Source organism: Emydura macquarii, unplaced genomic scaffold (assembly GCF_026122565.2).
Source record: "Emydura macquarii macquarii isolate MOO-44397 ecotype Brisbane River unplaced genomic scaffold, CSIRO-AGI_Emac_v2 contig_63, whole genome shotgun sequence".
Lineage (NCBI taxonomy): Eukaryota > Metazoa > Chordata > Testudines > Chelidae > Emydura > Emydura macquarii.
The window spans coordinates 39646-58768 of record NW_027130200.1 but is presented as its reverse complement, the minus strand read 5'-3'; the positions used below and the strand labels follow the sequence as shown (position 1 = coordinate 58768).

The 19123-nt window shown below is 65.6% G+C and overlaps 1 pseudogene; it reads right to left on the bottom strand.

The window, feature by feature from the left end:
- Nucleotides 1-2423: 2423 nt before the first annotated feature.
- LOC137166761 (carcinoembryonic antigen-related cell adhesion molecule 6-like) lies at nucleotides 2424-17981 on the bottom strand (annotated as a pseudogene).
- Between the last annotated feature and the right edge of the window lie 1142 nt (nucleotides 17982-19123).

Genomic DNA, 19123 nt, shown 5'->3' with positions numbered 1-19123 from the left:
GAGTATAAGGGGAAAAAAACAAGTTAACTAAAATTGACACAGGAAAGTGCTGCTACTGCAAGCATATAGACTGCCAAAATATTACTAAAATGCAAATTATGTAGCAGGTGCAGGAGGTACCAAGATATCAAAGAGATAACTAACTCCCTAAAATGACACTTTGATGGATAGAAATGACAAAAGGTGATACATGGAGTTGTTTTGCCCAAATCAGCCAATCAACGGAAAAAGGTGGTATTAGACAACGTCAGGAGGGTGGCAACTACCTACTTCAAAGGGGGCAGAATGAAATTGTATGTAACAATGTATAAAAGAGGGTGTCAGAGGGAATACCGGCGTCCGGTCTAGGGGATAACGGAAAGTCCCACCATTGGGCCGTGGCCATTGTAACACCACCTTAACGAAACTGACCCAGAGATACTCTGTAGGTCATTTCTCATTGTGCCGCACACAATAAACCTGTCCTGGGTGCCTTCGTTGCTCAGCTAATCCGTGGTCGTGTCGATTCATTCCATCGTGAGAGCCGTCTCGGTTACCTGCGCAGAGCTGGGACAGCATCGCACAGGGACACACACACGCAGCCTACACTGATAAATGCCGGTGGCCAACACGCCGTACCACACCCTTTAACAGAGTCCCAGCCGGGGCATCTGCTCATCATCGGGGGGCTACCCATTTGTGGTGCAGGCAGCTCCGGCATGGCCAATGGGCCCTTCGTCGCCTGGAACGCCTCCGGCATGGAAGGTACCAATAGGCGGCGCAGGCCCTGCCACGCCCACGGGTGCCAAGCTTGACACCCGCACGGCAGAGACCCCTTCCGGGCTGACTTCGGCATCCCCGAACAGTTCCTAGCCGGCTTTGGTGCTGGCGAGCGCTCCCCGCAGTGCGTCTTCTTTTGGCACTTCTTTGGCTCCGGGGTGCCGAGCGGTGCTGGGTCGACTCTGACATCGGCGGGGAGCTCTTCATCGATGCTGCGGTTCTCATCCCGAGTCGATAGCGCTCCGATGCCGGGCTGAGCACCGCCTCCAGCAGAAGGGCCTTAACTCTAATGTCTCTGCCCGGCTTGGCTCTTGGGGGAAAGCTCCTGCAGATCTTACACTGCTCGGAGACGGGCGCTTCCCCCAAGCACCATAAGCGGCTCTGCTGCGGGTTGCTCAGCGGCCTGGGCTTCCTGCACGAAGCAAAGTGCGCTAGAGCCGGCCCCACGGGTAGCACCAGGAGAAAAGCTGCGGGCACCGTGCATGTGGGGCACACCTACATCAGCCGGGACACGAGCACTCGAAGAACAAACTGTGTGCTCCACCCAGAACCTGTGAGCTCCATCCTGGGCCGGGGCCTGGTACTACCTCCCCCTCGCCTGCCGGGCTGTGACTCCACCTGCCTCCATGTGCCAGCCAGGCTGGGGCGTCCTGCTGCCTGCCTCCCCCCCGGCCATGCCTGCACCGAGCTCAGCACGGGGGTGTTTGCGTCACACCTGGAACCGTGCCCTGGATTTTACCCCTTCGGCACTTGCTGGGGTTTGATTGTCCTCCAGGGAACATCTCCCCATTAGCCCCAGCACGCTCCCCCCGGGCACTGGCCAGAACAGGACATCTGTCTGATGCCTGGGGTGCGCCCCAGCTACCAGCCCGGCTTCTGCCCCGGGCACTGGCTGAGTCACCCCTTCCTCGCAAAGCTCAGCTCGGTGGCCACGGTATGAACGGGAGGCCGCAGCCTCCCCGGCGGGGCAGAGATGGGTCAGGGCAGTGCCTGCGTGTCCCTTGTCTGCCCGTGCCCATGACTCCGTCTGTGTGTCTGTCTGCTCGACCCAGTGTCTTCCTATCCCTGTGTCCATGTCTGCATCTCCCCACCCCCAGCGTCTGTGTGTCCCCGTATCTGTGTGTCCCAGTGTCTGTGTGTCCCCATGTGCCCACCGGCGGCGTCAGCCCAGACCCCCCTCCTGCTCACACTCACAGCCGGGAGTCGTGGGCTAAATTTGGACATTTCATTTTATTACAAACACGGCGTCAATCACAGCGCAGCCCCCCCGTCAGCCAACCCTCCCCCCCCCCCATGCACAATCATCACACAGTGAGCAACACAAGCACCCACCCCTTAGCCAGGACACCGTTTGACAGCGGGAGGCTGAGGGATGGGGGTGCAGAGAGCTGGAGGGGGGAATGGCATGTGGGGGGCTGGTGGCACAGGGCCCTTTGCTGAGATGCTATGGGGCGATGGTGTCACCTCACCCATGCACCGGGGCTGCCTGGCATCCCAGACCCATCCCCCCATGCCCAGCCACACCAACAGCATGGCCTGGGATGGGGGGTGTCAGCCGTTATCCATCAGCCCCCTGCACAGCTCCCCCGCCAGCCCCCGACCCCATGAACCCAGGAGTCCTGGCTCCCAGCCCCCCCCCCCAAGCTCTAACCACTAGACCCCACTCCCCTCCAGAGCCAGGGAGAGAACCCAGGAGTCCTGATGGTCCTCAGCCGGGGAGGGTCTCACACTCATTTTGCCCAAGGGGCTGTTACCCTGCATGGGGGGGCAAAGGGGCAGGTGGGATGTGCTGTGTTGGGGGAGGAGCTGCAGCAGCTCCCTGGGTGGGGGGGAGAGGGGTGCAGACACCCAGTGGGGATGGGGGGACAGCATCGATTCCTGAGGTCCCAAGCAAATCACGGTCATTTCTTCCTGATTTCCGAGTAGACGGTGCCACCAGCCGGGAGGGGCTGGGGTCCGGGCGGCGGCTTCTGGGCTCCCGAGGTGAAGGCTAGTGTAGAATATTGAATGTCTTCCTTACCCTGAAAGGCAGGCAAGCCGGATCAGGAAGAGAACCCAGGAGTCCTGGCTCCTAGTCCTGCCCCTCCCCCATCCCCCGCTCTCACCCACCGAACCCCACTCCCCTCTCCGAGCCAGGGAAAGAACTCAGGAGCCGTATCTGGGGTGGGCAGGAATTCCCCCCAGGGCAGACTGGCAGAGATCCTGGGGGGATCCTGCCTTCTCCTGCAGCGTGGGGCAGGGCTCACTGGCTGCTAGATTCTCTGTACCCTGAGGTCTCTCACCCGCGATGTGGGGCCATCAGCAACTCCATTTTAGGGCAGGGTCTGTCCCGGGAGTGGGGGAGGTTCTGTGGCCTGCCTTGTGCAGGGGTCAGACCAGCTGATCATAATGGTCCCTTCTGACCTTAGCATCTATGAGTCTGTGAGTTCTGGCCCCCAGCCCCCTGCTCTGGCCCCCCAGCTCCCCTCCCCGCCCAGCATCCGGACAGAGGCCAGACGCCCTCAGCTGGAGACGAAGGCTCCTTACCAAGGGGGGTTTGTCGTCACCGACACCCTGGTCTGAAGGACGGAGACAGGAGACAGACGGGGTTAGAAACACGACAGTCCTGGGGCGCAGCCCCCCCCCCCCACCGAGCCGTGACCCCCCCCCAGGGGCAGCAGGGCCGGGCGGGTTAGTGGCGGCAGGCGAAGCGGTGCCAGCTGGTTAGTGGCTGCAGCTGGCGTGGTCCCCAAGGCTCCTTGCACTGGGAGGGAGACCCCAGAGGGGGAGGGAAGGGGGAGCAGGCATGAGCGGAGTGGGGGGAAGGGGACAGGGCACCCCATGCCCATGTGAGGCTCTGCGGGGCAGCCCCAGGTTCCCAGCACCAGCGGGTTGGGTTGGGGAAGTCTGGAGGGGGCGGGGGATGGGATAAGCAGTGAACCCCAGGCTCAAGTGACCCGTCACCCTCGTCCCGCGGTTGCCCCCAGAGATCCCAGCCCAGGGCATGGTGGGTGGGGCACCCAGAGCCTGTGACACCCACAGCACAGAGCAGAGACAGGGGAACCTGGGAGAATCCCAGATGGACTCTTGGAAACGGGCTGGGGCGGCTGGGATGCCAATTCCTGTCTGGGCAGGGAGTTTCCCATCATGCCCTTGGGCTTGGTCGTCCATCACACTGTGGTGTGGGGGAGCAGCAGCGGCACTAGCAGCAGGACAGGCATGCGGCTCTCAGGCCCCGCCCACGCGGCTCACAGGCCCCGCCCATGCAGCACATGCCATGCAGCTGTGAGTGGCGGGGCTGCTACTTACTGTGGGCGGGCGCAGCTGGGCCTCTGACGGGCGTGCGCTGCTCAGGGCCCCTGGGGAAACAGCAGACGCCACATGACGTCAGTGGGGTGGGGGTGGGGGGTAGAATCATAGACGATGGGGGTTGGAAGGGACCCAGGAGGTGTCTAGTCCCACCCCTGCTCAAAGCAGGACCAACCTCAGCTAAACCATCCCAGCCAGGGCTGTGTCAAGCCAGGCCTTAAACACCTCCAAGGATGAAGATTTCCCCACCTCCCTAGTAACCCACCCCAGTGCTTCACCCCCCGAATATCCACCCTAGACCTGCCCCACTGCAACTTGAGACCATTGCTCCTTATTCTGTCACATGCCACCATGAGAACAGCCTAGCTCCAGCCTCCCTAGAACCCCCTTTCAGGTAGTTAAAGGCTGCTATCAAATCCCCCCTCATTCTTCTCTTCTGCAGACTAAACAAGCCTGGTTCCCTCAGCCTCTCCTCATAAGTCCTGTGCTCCAACCCCTAATCATTTTTGTTGCCCTCCGCTGGACTATCTCCAACTTCTCCACATCCTTGTTGTAGTGGGGGGCCCAAAACTGGACACAATACTCCAAATGCGGCCTCACTAATGCTGAATAGAGGGGAATAATCACTGCCCTCCATCTCCTGGGAATGCCCCTCTTAATGCAGCCCAATACGCCGCTAGCCTTCTTGACAACCAGGGCACACTGCTGACTCATATCCAGCTTCTTATCCACTGTAACCCCCAGGTCCTTTTCTGCAGAACTGCTGCCTAGCCCGTCGGTCCCAGTCTGTAGCTGTGCATGGGATTCTTCCGTCCTAAGTGCAGGACTCTGCACTTGTCCTTGTTGAACCTCAGCAGATTTCTTTTGGCCCAATCCTCCAGTTTGTTTAGGTCACTCTGTATCCTATCCCCACCCTCCAGGGTATCTACCACTCTCCCCAGCTCAGTGTCATCTGCAAACTTGCTGAGGGTGCATCCACCCCATCCTCCAGATCATTGATGAAGATGTTGAACAAAACCAGCCCCAGGACCGACCCCTGGGGCACTCCACTTGTGACCGGCTGCCAGCTAGACATGGAGCCATTGATCACTACTCGTTGAGCCCGATGATCTAGCCAGCTCTCTATCCACCTTATCATCCATTCATCCAACCCACAGTGCTGTAACTTGCTGATAAGAATACTGTGGGAGACCGTATCTCAAGCTTTGCTAAAGTCCAGGTGTATCACGTCTCCCACTTTCCCCACAGCCACACGGCCAGTCATCTCATCACGGAAAGGCAGGGCAATGGGCGGGGGGGATGGGGCACCCCCCCACCAGGGATGGGGACAGCAACCAGCCGGCTTCCCCAGCACTGCCGACCCCCTCCTCTCATCTCCCCATGGCCTATCCACCCCCAAACGCACCCACCCACCCCCACACCTGCCCTCCATCCTCCACACTCACGCATCTGCCCCACAGCCACCCAGCCCCTGTCTCTGCATCCTCCCCCACTCCCCTCTATCCCACCCATCCCCCACCATGCAGCCACCCAACCCCACACTCACTCATCTGCCCCACCCCCACCCACCGCACGTCTGTCCCTCCCCACATGCACCCCCCCTTCACACCCCCCCGTGTAACGCTGTCTGAGGGGGTGACGGTCTGTAACATTATTACTACACACTGACACTGATCCGGCCGAGACGGGCCACGGCAGGAGCTGCTGCACAGGTTGTAATTTGCTAAGTGGCTGGTTTTGTTTTTGCCCAGGGAACATCTTGGTGCTGTGCGCTATGGCGGGTGAGACCTGGATGCAAACACCGGAGCTGTGCTACAGACAGATGGCTGGCCACCTTGATGACTCCTTGACGGCCATCGCCCTTCCAATGAGCCCCGGGCGAGAAGCCAGGCCGGCACCCAGGGCTCATGAGGACATGGAGACAGGGTGAGGGGCTGCAAGGCCTGCCCCTGCCCATGTGCTGTGAGCTTGTTTGAAAGAAGCCGCATGGCAGAGCAGAGATAGTAAAAGGCAGCGGCACCATCCCCTCCCCCTCCTGCCTGCATCCCGGCTTCCTGCCTCTGACCCCTCAGCTGCACCTGCCGCTGTGACCCAGGACTGAGACCAGCCAGGCCCTGCACCATCCTGCGAACGGCGCCCTTCTGCTGTGGCGCTGAGAGACGGACTGTAATGTCCCGGCTGGGTACCGGCCTGCTCTGAGCACTGAACGTGGCTCTGATCGCTTGGTTCTCTCCTTTTATAACAGACTTTAGTCCAGTCACTGCAGGACGGGCCGGCAGCCTGGCATGCTGGGTAAGACCCAAACCTGCATTGGTCTGGCACTGCATTGATCTGGTGCTGTGCCTGGCCCTCTGGGGTCAGGAGATGTTTTAAATAACGTCTCTTCACTGGCCCTAGCTGCTGGCTGGGAGCCGGAGGCTGACATGTGGTGAAGGGGGCCCTGTGCTTTTGTTCTAGCTTCTTGATAACCGGGCGGGGGGATCAGAAGCCCTGCGTGTGACGGGCCGGGAATCTAACTCCAGCGTCAGCCACCGGTGCTGGGAGAACCTGCTCTCCTCGTGCAGCCTGCCCGGACCTAGGCACGGACGGGTCACGCCCCGAAACACACCCAGCCCCTTTCCATCCATCCCTACACCTCCCACAGCACCTCCATCCCCACACGCACCCACCCAACACCTCCCCACTCCTCTGTCTATCCACCCCTGCCCCCCACACCCATCCACCCAGCCCCATGTCCATTCATCCAACCATTCCTCCCTCCCTCCCTTCCCACACACTCCCCGTCTCTTTCTCTTGCCACCTCCCCCAGCTCCCCACGCCGCAGAGTCAGTCTGTGCCAGTCGCTGCAGAGCCAGGGAGCGCTGGGGCGGCTCAGGGTGCTGGCTGCCAGCCGGGCAGGGACTGTACCTAGGAGACCTGACACTGTTTCCAAGAGACGTGTGGTGCGTGTGGGGCGGGATCCCACCCTGGGGCAGAACCACCCGCCCACCTAGGGGCAGAGCCACCTGCCCACCCTGGGGGCAGAGCCGCAGAAGACCCTCCACCACAGAACGAGCCACAAGCAGAGACCCGAGGTGCAGGGTGCAAAGACCTGTGGGCGAGGGCAGACAGCATGACCCCGTCCAGCACTCAAGGCCAGCTCCCATCCCCTCCTCACCAGCACGCGGCGCAGCCCCCAGCCCATGGTCCCCCAGGCCGTTACCCTCCAGGTTTGCGGAGCAGGAAGTAGACCAGGCCCCCGACCAGCGCCGCCCCGGCCAGCGACCCGATGACGATCCCGGCGATGGCCCCGGCTGACAGAGACGTTCCCGGGGCTGCTGCTGGAGATGCTGGAGGAGAAGAGAGAGAAGGGGGGGGGTTGGATCAGGCAGCCCAGCCATAACCCCCCTCATCCCAAGGTGAGGGCCAGGTGGTGAGACCCCCCAGCTGTCCCTCCACCCAGAGACACGGGGGGCAGCTTGGCCAGGGCCCCCGAGTCTGCAGGTTTTGGCCCATCAGGACCCCGAATACGGTGGCAGGAGGGTCTGAAGGTCAGGAACTGGGGTGTCTCCTGGGGCTGCCCAGTGATGCCAGTGCCCCCCAGTGCCCCACGCCCAGCGATGAGTGCGGGGGGGTCTCAGCTCTCGCTGGCTGGTGTCAGGGGGATTTGGGAGGCAATGGGGCTGGACGATGCATTGACGGATCCACTGCCCCACAGCCACAACAGAGCCCCCCAGCCCTGGGGGATACAGATCCCAGCCGAGCCCCTGTCCGGCCCCCCCACACCTGGCCCTAGAGAGGAGCAGGGCTGAGCAGGATAGGGAGGGACCATGTACAGAGAGACTCCATGGCCCAAGGGTCCCCTGAGAGTTCCTGGCAGCCCACGGCTCAGCCCCCTCCCATTCCCCAGCCCGGCCCCCTTGCGCCCCCCAGCAGGGTGTTTTCTGGTGCCGGACAGCGAGGCTGCGCTGGGTTCAGCCCCAGGGACTCACCTACGACCCGCACGGCGACAGACGCCCGCGCAGTGAGGTTGGTGTCGGGGTTGTGGGCCTGGCACGCGAACGTGCCCTGCTGAGCCCAGCTCGTGAGGTTAAAGGTCCAGCTGCTCCGGGTCTCGTTAGCGTCGGTGCCGTTGTGAAACCAGCGATAGCGCGAGGGCGGGACAGAGTCAGAGACGCACGTCAGGGTCAGAGGGGACCCCAGGGGGTGGGTGATGGATCCCAGCGGCTCTATCCTGGCAGAGTCCGGCCCATCTACAGAGAAGGAGGGCATCAGAAGAGGGAGGACGCCAGTGAGGGATCCCCAGGTAAATAGCCCCTACGCTCCACACCAGAGGTGGCTGCATCTCCGCGGCTGGGCGATGCCGGCAGGGCCGGGGGCAGCACGGCCGGGGAACGGGGCTACTGTTACTCACAGGCCACCGTCACGGTGCTGGGCTCGCTGCGGTTGGTGCTGACGGGGTTCCTGACCTCGCACTGGTAGGCGCCAGCATCGCCCCGGCTGACGTTCAGCACCATGAGGGTCTGGTTGTCGGGGGACAGCTCCAGCCGCTGATCAGTCGCGAGGTCCGACCTGTCCCGGAGCCAGAGCAGGGTGTCGGCGCCGGGGGAGCTGTTACACGTGAGGTTGAAGGTCTCGTTCTCCGGCACCCGGGTTTGGTTGGGCGTCACCGTGGGCTGGGGCAGCATTTCTGTGCAGGGAACAGAGAGCATTACCGTGTGTCCTGCCCCTCCGTCCATCCGTCCAGGCTGGGGGAAGGTCCTGGTGTCGCCCCCATTTGGGATTGCGGGAAGGGTCCCAGCGCCGCCATCCCATGGCATTGTGGGAACGTCCCAGGCCAGTCTCCTGCGGTGCTGTGGGAAGGGTCCTTCGCCCTTTGCACCTCAGAGCTGCCGAGACGGGCGTCGCTCTTCCGGGCTCCGGCAGAGGGTCTCTCTCCACGGCATCAAGTCACAATTATTAGCGCCTCCCCGAGACTCTGGCTCCCGGAGTCCCGTGATGTTCAGGACACTCTCGGCTGTGGTTCGAAGGGAGACAAGGCGCCGGCTCTGCACCCACAGCAGGATTCTCAAGCTGATCCCATGATGGTGCAGGCCGGACAGAAGGGTCGCGACCTCACAAGGGGTCTGTGCTGGGTTCTTGCCCCTCCAACCCGATAGAGCTGCCATCCCAGAACCGGGCCGTGGGGCGGGGGTGGCACCATGGGCAGCCTGCCAGAGCCGCTCTCACTGACCCGGGGAGATTGGGGTGACCCAGTGGGGTGGAGGTTCACCCCCTGGCCTAGCTCCATCCCCTATTCCTGCCCAGCCCCAGAGCTCAACAAGGGCCCCACAGCTCCAGACACCCTGGGTCTGCCAACGTCCCACGAGAGTCCGACGGCGGAGGGGGCGTCCGGAGCCCCGTGGCAGGTCCAATGACACCCGGCCAGTCTGTACCCCCCTCGCTGGGGCAGGATCATCCCCCCAGTCTGTTCCCTCAGGGCCCCCGTCACCCTGTGCACCCCGAGCTCCCCCCCACCTGCTGGCTGATGTGCTCGGCAGCACCCCTTGCTGGGGCTCAGAGGAATGCGGGGGGGGGGGGGGGCAGACGCACCGGGGGGGGGAACCAGTAAATCCCAGGAGAGAATCAACAGAGCGAAGGAGGAAACAGCGGCTCAGACAGATGGCGCCTTCCCCCCCCTCACCCCCCAGGAGACCCTGCCCGGACCAGCAGGGCCCCAGGTCTCAGGTGTGGACACAGACCCAGGGTCGGGCTGGGGCCTGGAGCCAGCCCGAAGGCCAACGCCGGCACAGACCCCCCCACCCCAGCAGTGCCATGGCCACCAGCCCGGCCAGGAGGGAACCAGCCTGAGGCGCCCGGCGAGCGGGGCAGGGAGTCGCTGTGGGAGCTGCAGTGGGGCATGATTGGGCCCCACAGAGGACGGAGGCCATGGGGTGGGCTCAGCGCAGGCAGAACGGAGCTCGGAGGGCGAGACGGGCAGAGAGCAGGCGCAGGACGCGCTGATGGCAGGGGTCGGGCGTCGTTTGGAAGCCGACAGGCAGCGTACAGCCCAGCTGTGGCGTGGCTGGAGCAGCCCCTGCAGGACAGAGGCCACGGGGTGGGGCTGGGCCCTGCACAGCTCCGAGCGCAGAGGGACGTGGCTGCAGACAGTGAAGTAGCAGAGCCCGCACGGGGAGGGGATTGGTGCGGGCAGTGACTGGACAGCCGGCGTCTGACCCGCACTGCAGACAGATGGGGGCAACTCGCCTGGGAGCTGGCTGGGGCTTGTCTACACTAACCGCTGCAGGCTCCGTGCAGACGCTTCCTGTCCGAGGGGAGAGCTTCTCCCGCCGGCGGAGGATCCATGCCCCGAGACTCGGTGGGTGCTGATAGAGAAGCCCTGCCCGCGGTAGCGCTGTCTGCAGACCAAGCCCAGGGGAGCCTGGCCGGGGGGCGGCAGCTTGGCCGGGCTCTGGCTGACCGGGCCAGACTCTGCGCTGACCGCCCGGTCTCCGCACAGAGCGCTGGGCTCTCCAGGCCACGGCCGGGGACCGACACACCCGACTGCTGTGCCAACGCTGCCCAGCGTCCCTGCCAGCCCGGGCCGAGGGCATCGATCCCCGCAGCGGGCACGAGGCTCCCAGGAGCCTGGCTCCCTTGGCCGGGCCGGGCAGAGCTCCTGGGTGAGGCAGGGGCTGGAGCCCAGGGGCTCCGTCTCGGAGGCAGGGACGAGGGTGTGACGCTGGCTAAGCAGACGCAGCAGCTCAGGCTAGAGCCGCAGGCAAGTCAGTGGGTGCGAGGGTGGCAGGAGCGGCACAGCTCATGGGGCGTTCACACCACACACTCGTCGGTGTGGATTATCTCCCCGGGTCTGTGACTCGCTGGTCTGCGTTAGGTACACCCTGTGCTGAACCGGCCCCAGCTCGACAGGTGTGTGAGCGTCCAGCTGTGAACTGACGGGTGTGTAAACGTGCCTGAGCCCCAGTGCAGGATGTTTGTGACGCTCACGTGTATTTACAGGACCTTTGCCCATCCCCCGGGACTGGCCCTCAGAGCTGTGGAAGGAGCAGCAGGGAAACTTCAAAGCAAGGGCCGGGAAGCCACAAAGGAAATTCCCAGCCTGTCTGCGTTGGCTACTCAGCCCAGCCCAGGGGTGACGCTGCCTGTCAGCTCCTCTGCTGGGAACCAGATCTACACACCCGGGTTGGAGGGAATGACCCTGCGTCTCTGCATGGATGGATTCTGACCGGGGGATTCTGAGCGAAAGGACAGAGGCCCCAGAACCATTTTGGGCAACGCTGGGGGACTGATGGGAAACTAGCAGCTGGGCCATCGCTGCTGCCGTTTGGACTGACAAACGCTGGCTGCCCTGTACCGTGTGTTACCGGAGACTGGCTGCAGAGCTGAGGGGCGTGTCTGCGGCTCCTCCGTAAGCCGGGCGCAGTGATCCAGGCGTCGCATCGGTTCCTGGCTGAGTGAAATCTAGTGACAGACCAAACCAGCAGCGTGTCCTGTGCCCTGTTTTCTGACAGTCTGACCTGAGACTGGCACTCACAGCTGTGAGCCGGGCCAGACAGCGGGACAAGGGGACCCCTGGGGTCCGGCACATCGAAGGGTCCCCGAGGGGCTGTCCCGGAGCTGGGGCACAGCACAGGGCCGGTGGCTCCGTGACACCCTCCCCAGCTGGGGGCTGGCGGTGCCGGGGGTGGGGCGGCTGCGATGCCAGGGCAGAGCTGAGCTGCAGATACTCGCCCAAGGAACGAAACGGCAAATATCAGCACGAGGAAGAGAGCGAAGGAGGAAGCAGCTGGGCAGACACAGCTCCCTCCCCCGCAGGGCTGCCCGGCCGCGGGTGCAGCAACAGGACAAAGTCCCTGGTACCCGGCAGAGACACGGCACCTCCGGCTGCCTGGGCACGCGGCAGGCGCCCATTTGCAGCACGAGTCCTGCAGCGCTGACGTGGGCTACGCCTGCCCATGCAGCTCTCGCCCGGGGATCGCCCTGACCCCGACCCATCCCTGCCAAACAGCCGCAGGGGCCAGGATCCCACTGCATGGGGGGGGGGTTAGGGTTAGGGGTGTGGATACAAACACTGGGAACTCCCAGCGCTCAGCTGACGTGAGCAAGGCAGTGTGGAACCCTGGCCGGGGCACAGGGGAGCACAGAGCACCTGGCCGGGGAATGGAGGACGCTGACATGGGGGAAACGGGGGAAATTGCATCCAGCCAAGACGCTGGGTCCAGACAGCGAAGACACGGCCCGGCCAGGAGCTCGGTGTGACTCGTGTGATTTACATGCAGATCTGATGCTGGGTTGGTCCGGTTCCGAGGTCTGGGGCTGTGCTGCTGCTGGGTCGGTCAATGAGTGACAGGAGACAGTCAGGAAGCTGGGCAGGCCCCGAGCGCGGAGGGATGTGGTGCAGACAGTGAAATAGCAGAGCCCCTGGCACGGGGAGTGGAATTGGTGCAGGCAGTGGCAGGGGACAGCCGGTGTCTGAGCCGGGCTGCAGACAGGTGGGGGCGTTCCCTGGAAAACAGAGCCTGAGGGGTGAATCCGGAGCAGACCTGAAGACTCCAGACCTGGCTGCAGAGACAGGGAGAGCCCAGGGTGCAGTAATGGGTCGAACCCGTAGGTGTGGTGCACAGAGCGACAGGCGACAGGGGATGTCCCACGCAGACAGGAGCCCGGCTGGAGACAGGACAGATGGAGCCACAGTGCTGCACGTGCCAAGACAGAGGCGGGCATGGGGCGCAGTGCCCGGCTGCTCACCCAGCCCCAGGCTCTCCAGGCTGGCGCCGCAGTAGCCGTGCGTGAGCCGTTGTGGGCTCTGCAGGTCTACGCGCCCGAGTGGGTCACAGGGACGGAGGAGCAGGAGCGCGGACGACGACCCCTCTGCCTGGGTCTGCATCCCACCACGCGCCACGCGCGGCCCGGTCAGCGTCCACGACACAGGACAGGCTCAAGTCAGAGCCGGCAGTGTAGAGCTGCTGGGCCAGGCTGATCACGGGGGTCAGGCCCGTGTGGAGCAAACACGAGCCGGTCACGCACCTCAACAGGGCAGGGAGAGCCCCACGCACCCGGCACCAAATAGCCAGAGCTGGCGTCAGAGGACAGGGCCGCCCTGGGGTGCGGGGACCCGGCCTCCTGCAGGACCCAGCCGCAAAGGGACCGGTGTGCACAGCCCAGCTCCGCTCTGCAGGGAGATCCGGGGTCAATGGCTGAGCCAGGCTGAGCCGGGAGCTGCTCCAGGGCGGATCAGACACAGGAGCGGGTGTGAGGATGTTCCAGGCCCGTCGCTAGAAGCTGGGGCAGGTGCTGAGAAGCCCCCGGCTGAGCTGTGGAACTCTCTGTGACGACTGATTCCTGGGCATTAAATCCGGGGGCAGAGAAGGGCCACAGAAGGGCTGCAGGAAATGCCTTGCAGGAGCGACCGGCAGAGTTGGACGTGTGCTGCGTGTCAGAGCCGGGGGTGGCTGAGAACAGCGCAGCAGCGCCTGCGTGCGGAGAACGCACCAGGCGCGGGAGAGCTCCCGTCTAGCGCACAAAGGCCGGACACGGGACGGCTGGACGTCGAAGGCAGACACGGCCCAGCTGGGAAAGGCCCAGACTGGTCCCAGCGAGGGCCACTGGCCACTGGGCTGAGCTCCCGAGGGCTGGGCTGGACTCTCCAGCGCGGATCCAGGCTGGGGCCTCTCTGGAAGATGCTTCCCCAAGTGCAAGTTGCGGGGTCGGCCCCGGGGTAACTGGGGAGTCTCTGGCCCGGCCTGTGCAGGAAGCCAGACTAGACGGTGGAATGGCCCCTGCCGGCTCAAACGCAAAGTCTGTTAATGATTTACTGACCGGTCACAGCCTGCCTGTTACCGCCAAACCAGATCCGCTTTGTGCGCAGGTTCCTGGCAAATGGCGTGTGCCCGGAGGGGTGATTAGCAGACGGGCTCAGGGGAACAGGCTCACACAGGTGCAAAGAGCGGCCCAGGAGCTGTTCTAGGGGGTATAAGCCACCCGCTGCCCTGCCCGGCTCTCCGGGCCCTCGACCCACCAGGGGCACTGCCGGGCAGAGATTCTCCGCTCAGGAGGCAGCAGCTGCCCTGAGCTCCTGCTTCCCCCAGGAAGTTACCCATTAACCCCTCGCCTGCTTCTCCAGGGACTTTCCTATCCACGGGGAGACCAAATCTGCAGAGTTTCCCGGGCCTAGGCCCACTGGGGAGGCGATACCGGGGCTCACAGAGGGAGGGGCTCACAGCTCCTGGCTACCGGGGTAGGGGACACGGGACATGGAGGAGACGGTTCCCTGGGGTGATCTGAGGGGCCTTAGAGACGCTGTGGGCTGGCAGTGCCACACCCCATAGGGTGTCTCACTGGGGGCCTCTCCCCTGGGTGGATCTAGCCAGGCACCGAGGACCCAGCTGCCCTACGCCAGGGTGGATTTGCCCCATGGCACGGCACAGACCCTGACCAGAGCCGGGCCCGTCGTGCTAGGTGCTGCACAGACACACTGAGATGGTCCCTGCCCTGAAGAGCTCCCAGTGCAAACAGCCGAAGGCAGGATCAGCCTCCACGTTACCCCAGGAGCCAGGCTAGGAGAGAGGCAGGTACTGGCCCAGGACACCCAGGGAGCCAATGGCAGAGCTGGGAATTGAACCCAGGAGTCCGGGTTCCCACAGCACAAGAAAATGAAGCCCCAGTTTCTCGGCAGGTTCCCAGCCAGGCAGGGCCCAGGGGCGATGGATGGGCAGAGATAAGAAGGGGGCAGTCGAGGGGCAGAGGACGCAGAGCGGTTCCCCCAGGCAGGCGGTGCGGAGAGATGGCCGGGGTCACACAGAAGAAAGCAGACCCGGCCGGAGGAGGCTGGAGCCCAGAGGCCCCGGTGAGGGGCCCGACAGAGCAGGGAGCCGGGAGGCGGAGGCGCAGCCGGGGATACTCACAGAGCAGGTGGAGGAAGGCGAGGCGGCTGGTGCTGGTGCTGACCCGGCTGGAGGCGTCGCACGACCAGGCCCGGTGTCACTGCGGGCGACGCTGGCCGGGGGAGGGGGCGGTTATCCCGGCTCAGCGCCAGGCACTCGCCCAGCCAAGGGCTGCCCGGCCTCAGCCAGCGGAGGGCGCCGGTGCCGGGGTCACGCAGACGAGAACTACGGGGTCAGTGACCTCCCCCGGGCAGGGGCTGCGCACCCCACCTCGGGCAGCGCCAGCTCCTCTGCGGGCACACGGGGGGTTAGCGGGGGCAGCATCCTCCCCCTTCCGGCAGCCGGCACAAGGAGTCCAGCCACCCTCGCACCATCTCGTGATCCGCACGGGGACGTGTGAGAGCCTTCGCCCCCTTTGCCCCCCCAAAGGCGGCTGGGCCGGGTGCAGAGACTCAACTTCCTTCTGCGACCACTGCCCCGGGCCCGGGCCCCTTGGGCTGAGTCAGGGATTGGGCGGCCTGGCCCCCCAGAGCTCCCAGGGTCCCAGTTACTGGGGGGGAGCGGGAAATACAAACAGCCCCGCGCACCCCTGGAAATCGAGACACAAACTGATCCCAGCCCCTGGCTTCCCACCAGTGACGGGCACCGGCTTCATGGGGCACCGGGGGGGCTGCCCCCAGATCCCTGCCCCACAGCCCCCGTCCGTCTCCTGGTCCCAACCGCACCCCACTGGGGACCAGGGAGCAGCACTAGGGCGTGCGAGGATCTTTGCACCGATCACACTGCAAGATGGGCACTGGTGTGGGGTGGGGCAGGGTGTGCTAGAGAGAAACCCCCCCCCCCCCCCCAGAGGAGACAGCAACCGATAGAGACCTGTGGGGCCCAGAGTCTGTGGGGCGGGGGGACCCCGCAGCAGAACACAGAACCGTGATCTCAGCCTCGGTGGTCCCGATCCTGACTCCAGGTTTGGACTCACGGATGGGGCTGGGGGAGCGTCCCAGAGAGGGAGAAGGGGAGAATCTGCCTCCCTCGCCCCATATCCCAGCATACCCGAGCAACTGTCACAGATGCAGGGACTGCACATGAGTGGGGAGGGGCTGTGGCTCAATCCTGGCTCAGACACGCCTCTGGCCCCCTCCCCACTCCCCTCTCCAGCATGGACCCTTCTCCCCTGCCCTGAGCAACCCTCCCCCACTGCCCCCAGCACCAGACGTTTCCCTCCCCCAGAGCCAGGGGCCACGCCCCAGAGCTCCAGGAGCGGTGCCACCCCCCTGCCCGCCGCAGCCTGTCCCTCCCCAGGCAGAGCTGCCGGTGCCAACTCCCCAGGCAGGTTAACCTCACTGGGGATGGCAGGGCAGGGACAGGGGCAGAGATGCCGGGATGGGGGGAGGCACCAAGGGGGCTTGGCGAGGCTGGGTGGAAAGGGGGCACTGGGGTGCAGGTCACTGAGACACCAGGATGGGGTGGGGGGCACCAGGGACACCGGGGGCGCCGGGCAGCATGGGGGAAACTGGGCCCCACAGCCTGACTCCTGTGAGCCCAGAGTGGGTCGATGCAGGGAGCAGGAGGGGGAGCTCAGCCCCTCCCCAGCGTGTGCCCTCAGCCCCAGGGAATCTCAGGGTCTCCGGCCCAGCCCTGGGCGCTTTGCTGCGGCTGCTAGTGAGGGGCCGGGTTGCACTCAGGGGCCAGGAACTGAGCTGAGACCCAGCAAATTCATTTCACCCAGGGCCCCTGAATGGGCATCGGTGGGAACGGCAGGTTCTGGGGGGTGCTGGGAAGCCCAGGGATCCCCCCACGCCCAGAGCGGCTCAACCCAACCCGCTGGCACAGCTGGCACTGCCAGGGAGAGCCGGGGCCAGGAGGGGCAGTGGCAGGATGGGGGGGCAGAGCCCCACATCTCTGGGGGGCAGCATCTCCCAGGGAGCCAGGAGTGCCAGGACACCCTGTACTGGGCAGTGTCTGTGTTTGGGGGCAGGTTCCCCCCATGACCTAGGTGGGCTCATCCCCCAGGGGAGACGCCCAGAGCCCCATCGCTGAGGCAGAGATAGGCTGTGGGGGGGGGGGGGGCCTGGCCCATGGTCAGCGCAGCTCCGGGGGGTGACACTTACCGTAGACGCGCAGACCCACTGTGATGATGCTGGAAGAAGCATCGTTCAGATCCACCTGCACCGTGTAGTTCCCGGTGTCGCTGAGCGTTAACCCCGCGATGTTCAGGGCGCAGCCGGGCCCCGCTGTCTCCCGCCCCGTGTGGGCCGGGCCGTTGCTCTGTGCGGGGGGGTTTGGGTTGTAAGTGAAAATCCGTCCCTTGTCATCAGTGCTCGCGGATCGGTACCACTTGCAGAGCAACACGTTCTGTGCAGGCGGCTGCGGGGCCAGGCTGACGTCCCCCCCCCCCATCGCGGGGCTCGGCGGGGTGATGAGGATGGTCTGGGCCGGCGCCGGCTGGAGGCAGGAGCTCAAGACGGAGGCTGCGGGGGAAGCAGAGGCCGGAGCCTGGGGGGTCAGTGGGTCTGGGGGGACACGACCAGCGACCGCCCTGCCAGGGGAGACCCACCAGCCGTGGGGCACGGGGCAGAGCTGGGCTGGTCCAGGCCCTGCCCCCCAGAGCTCGGCACCGACTGGGGGGACCTGCCCGGCCCCTGGGAACGGGACCCCCAGGCTGGGTCTGCGCCGGGGACACGGAGGCAGCGACGCCGCGATGGCGACAGCATCGTCCTCCAAGGGAGCCCGGCAGGTGCGTGCAGCGGGTCTGGGCGCGTCGGTGCCGGGTGCGGGTCTCGGGGCCCAGCTCTGCCTGTCGCTGCCCCGTCGCGGGGCGGGGCAGGGGGGGGCAGGTGCTGCCGATGGCTCCGTGGAGATGGGGGCCAGGCGGACGGGGCACCCCTGGGGGCGGGGCAGGCTCCCTGGGGGTGCAGGGGACCTACCCTGGGGCTAACACCCCCGGGGGGTGACCCCGCTCTCTGCCCCACAGCTGCCGAGCCCCCCGCCCCGCCCGGCTCTCACCTGCCAGCAGCAGCCCCACCCAGGGGCCGCCCCACGCGGGGGGTCCCAGCTCCCGGGCAGGCGCCCCATGGCCCTTCCCCGCCCGGGGGTCGCTGCTGCGGTGCCTTGCACAGAGCCCGGCGCGGGGCCGGCCGGACGCCTGGGTTCTCTCGGGAGCGGCTGTGCCAGCGGCCGGCTCTGAGCCGTGGGGCGGGCGGGGCGGGGACTAGACAGCTCCGGTCCCCGCCCCCTCCCCGGGCCGGGCTAACTCCGAGCCGGCCGCCCTCGGGCTGGGATCCCTCCCCCGGCCCCGCTCCGCTGGGAGCGACCTGGCACTGGCGTGGGGCAGCTGGGAGCCGGGGGGGGCCCGGCTCCGGGGTACGGGGATACCTCGGGGGCCCCTGGGCTGTGGCTGGGCCGGGCACCGGCACCAGCGCAAAACACGCCGGGTCCGGCCGGCAGCTCGGCACACTCAGCCCGGCTGTGTCGGCACCGGGGGCAGCTCGCAGGGACACACTCACCCGGCCGGGTCTGTGCAGCGCCGGGCACAGCGGCCCCGATCCGGGCTGGGGTCTCTCGGTCTCCGTGACACGGGTGTCCGGGCTGGGAACTGGCAGCCCCGGGCACAGGCGACGCCAGAGGCTGCCCCAGCCCAGACTGGCCCGGCCGGTTCTGTGGCTGGGTCACGGGCGGGCACGGAGCTGTCGGTGGGGGAGGGGCCCTGTGCGGGGGGTCAGAATATCTCCCCCCCGGCTGGGGGCCCTGGGGTTTGTTTCCAGGGAACCGGGGAGGGGGGAGGTTCCTCCCATTGCGATTCCCTGTATGTCATCCCTGAGCCCAGATCTCACCTGCTCCAAACAGGATCCAGCCCCAACCCCGGGTGCCCCCAGCTCCCCTCAGCCCCCCAGTGTCCCCTTGGCCCCCCAGCCTCTCGGGACCCCCTGCCCCCTCACACGGGAACCCCCAGCTCCGCGCTCCCTGCCCTCTGCCCCCCCTCCGAGCAAGGCAGCCTCCGCCAGCGGGGTCGGGTCCTGCCCCGGGATCCCTCGGGGGGTTATTCTGGCTGCGCCCCTGCCCCGGGGAGGGGGACAGTGAAGGCCCCGGGCGGGGCGAGGTGCTCAGATCCACCCCCAGAGAGCACAGCTGAGCCCTGGCCTGGGAACCCCCGAACCTGCTGCTGCTATGGGGCACCCGGAGCTCACAGCCCCACAGCGCCACCCAGGGGCCAGCGG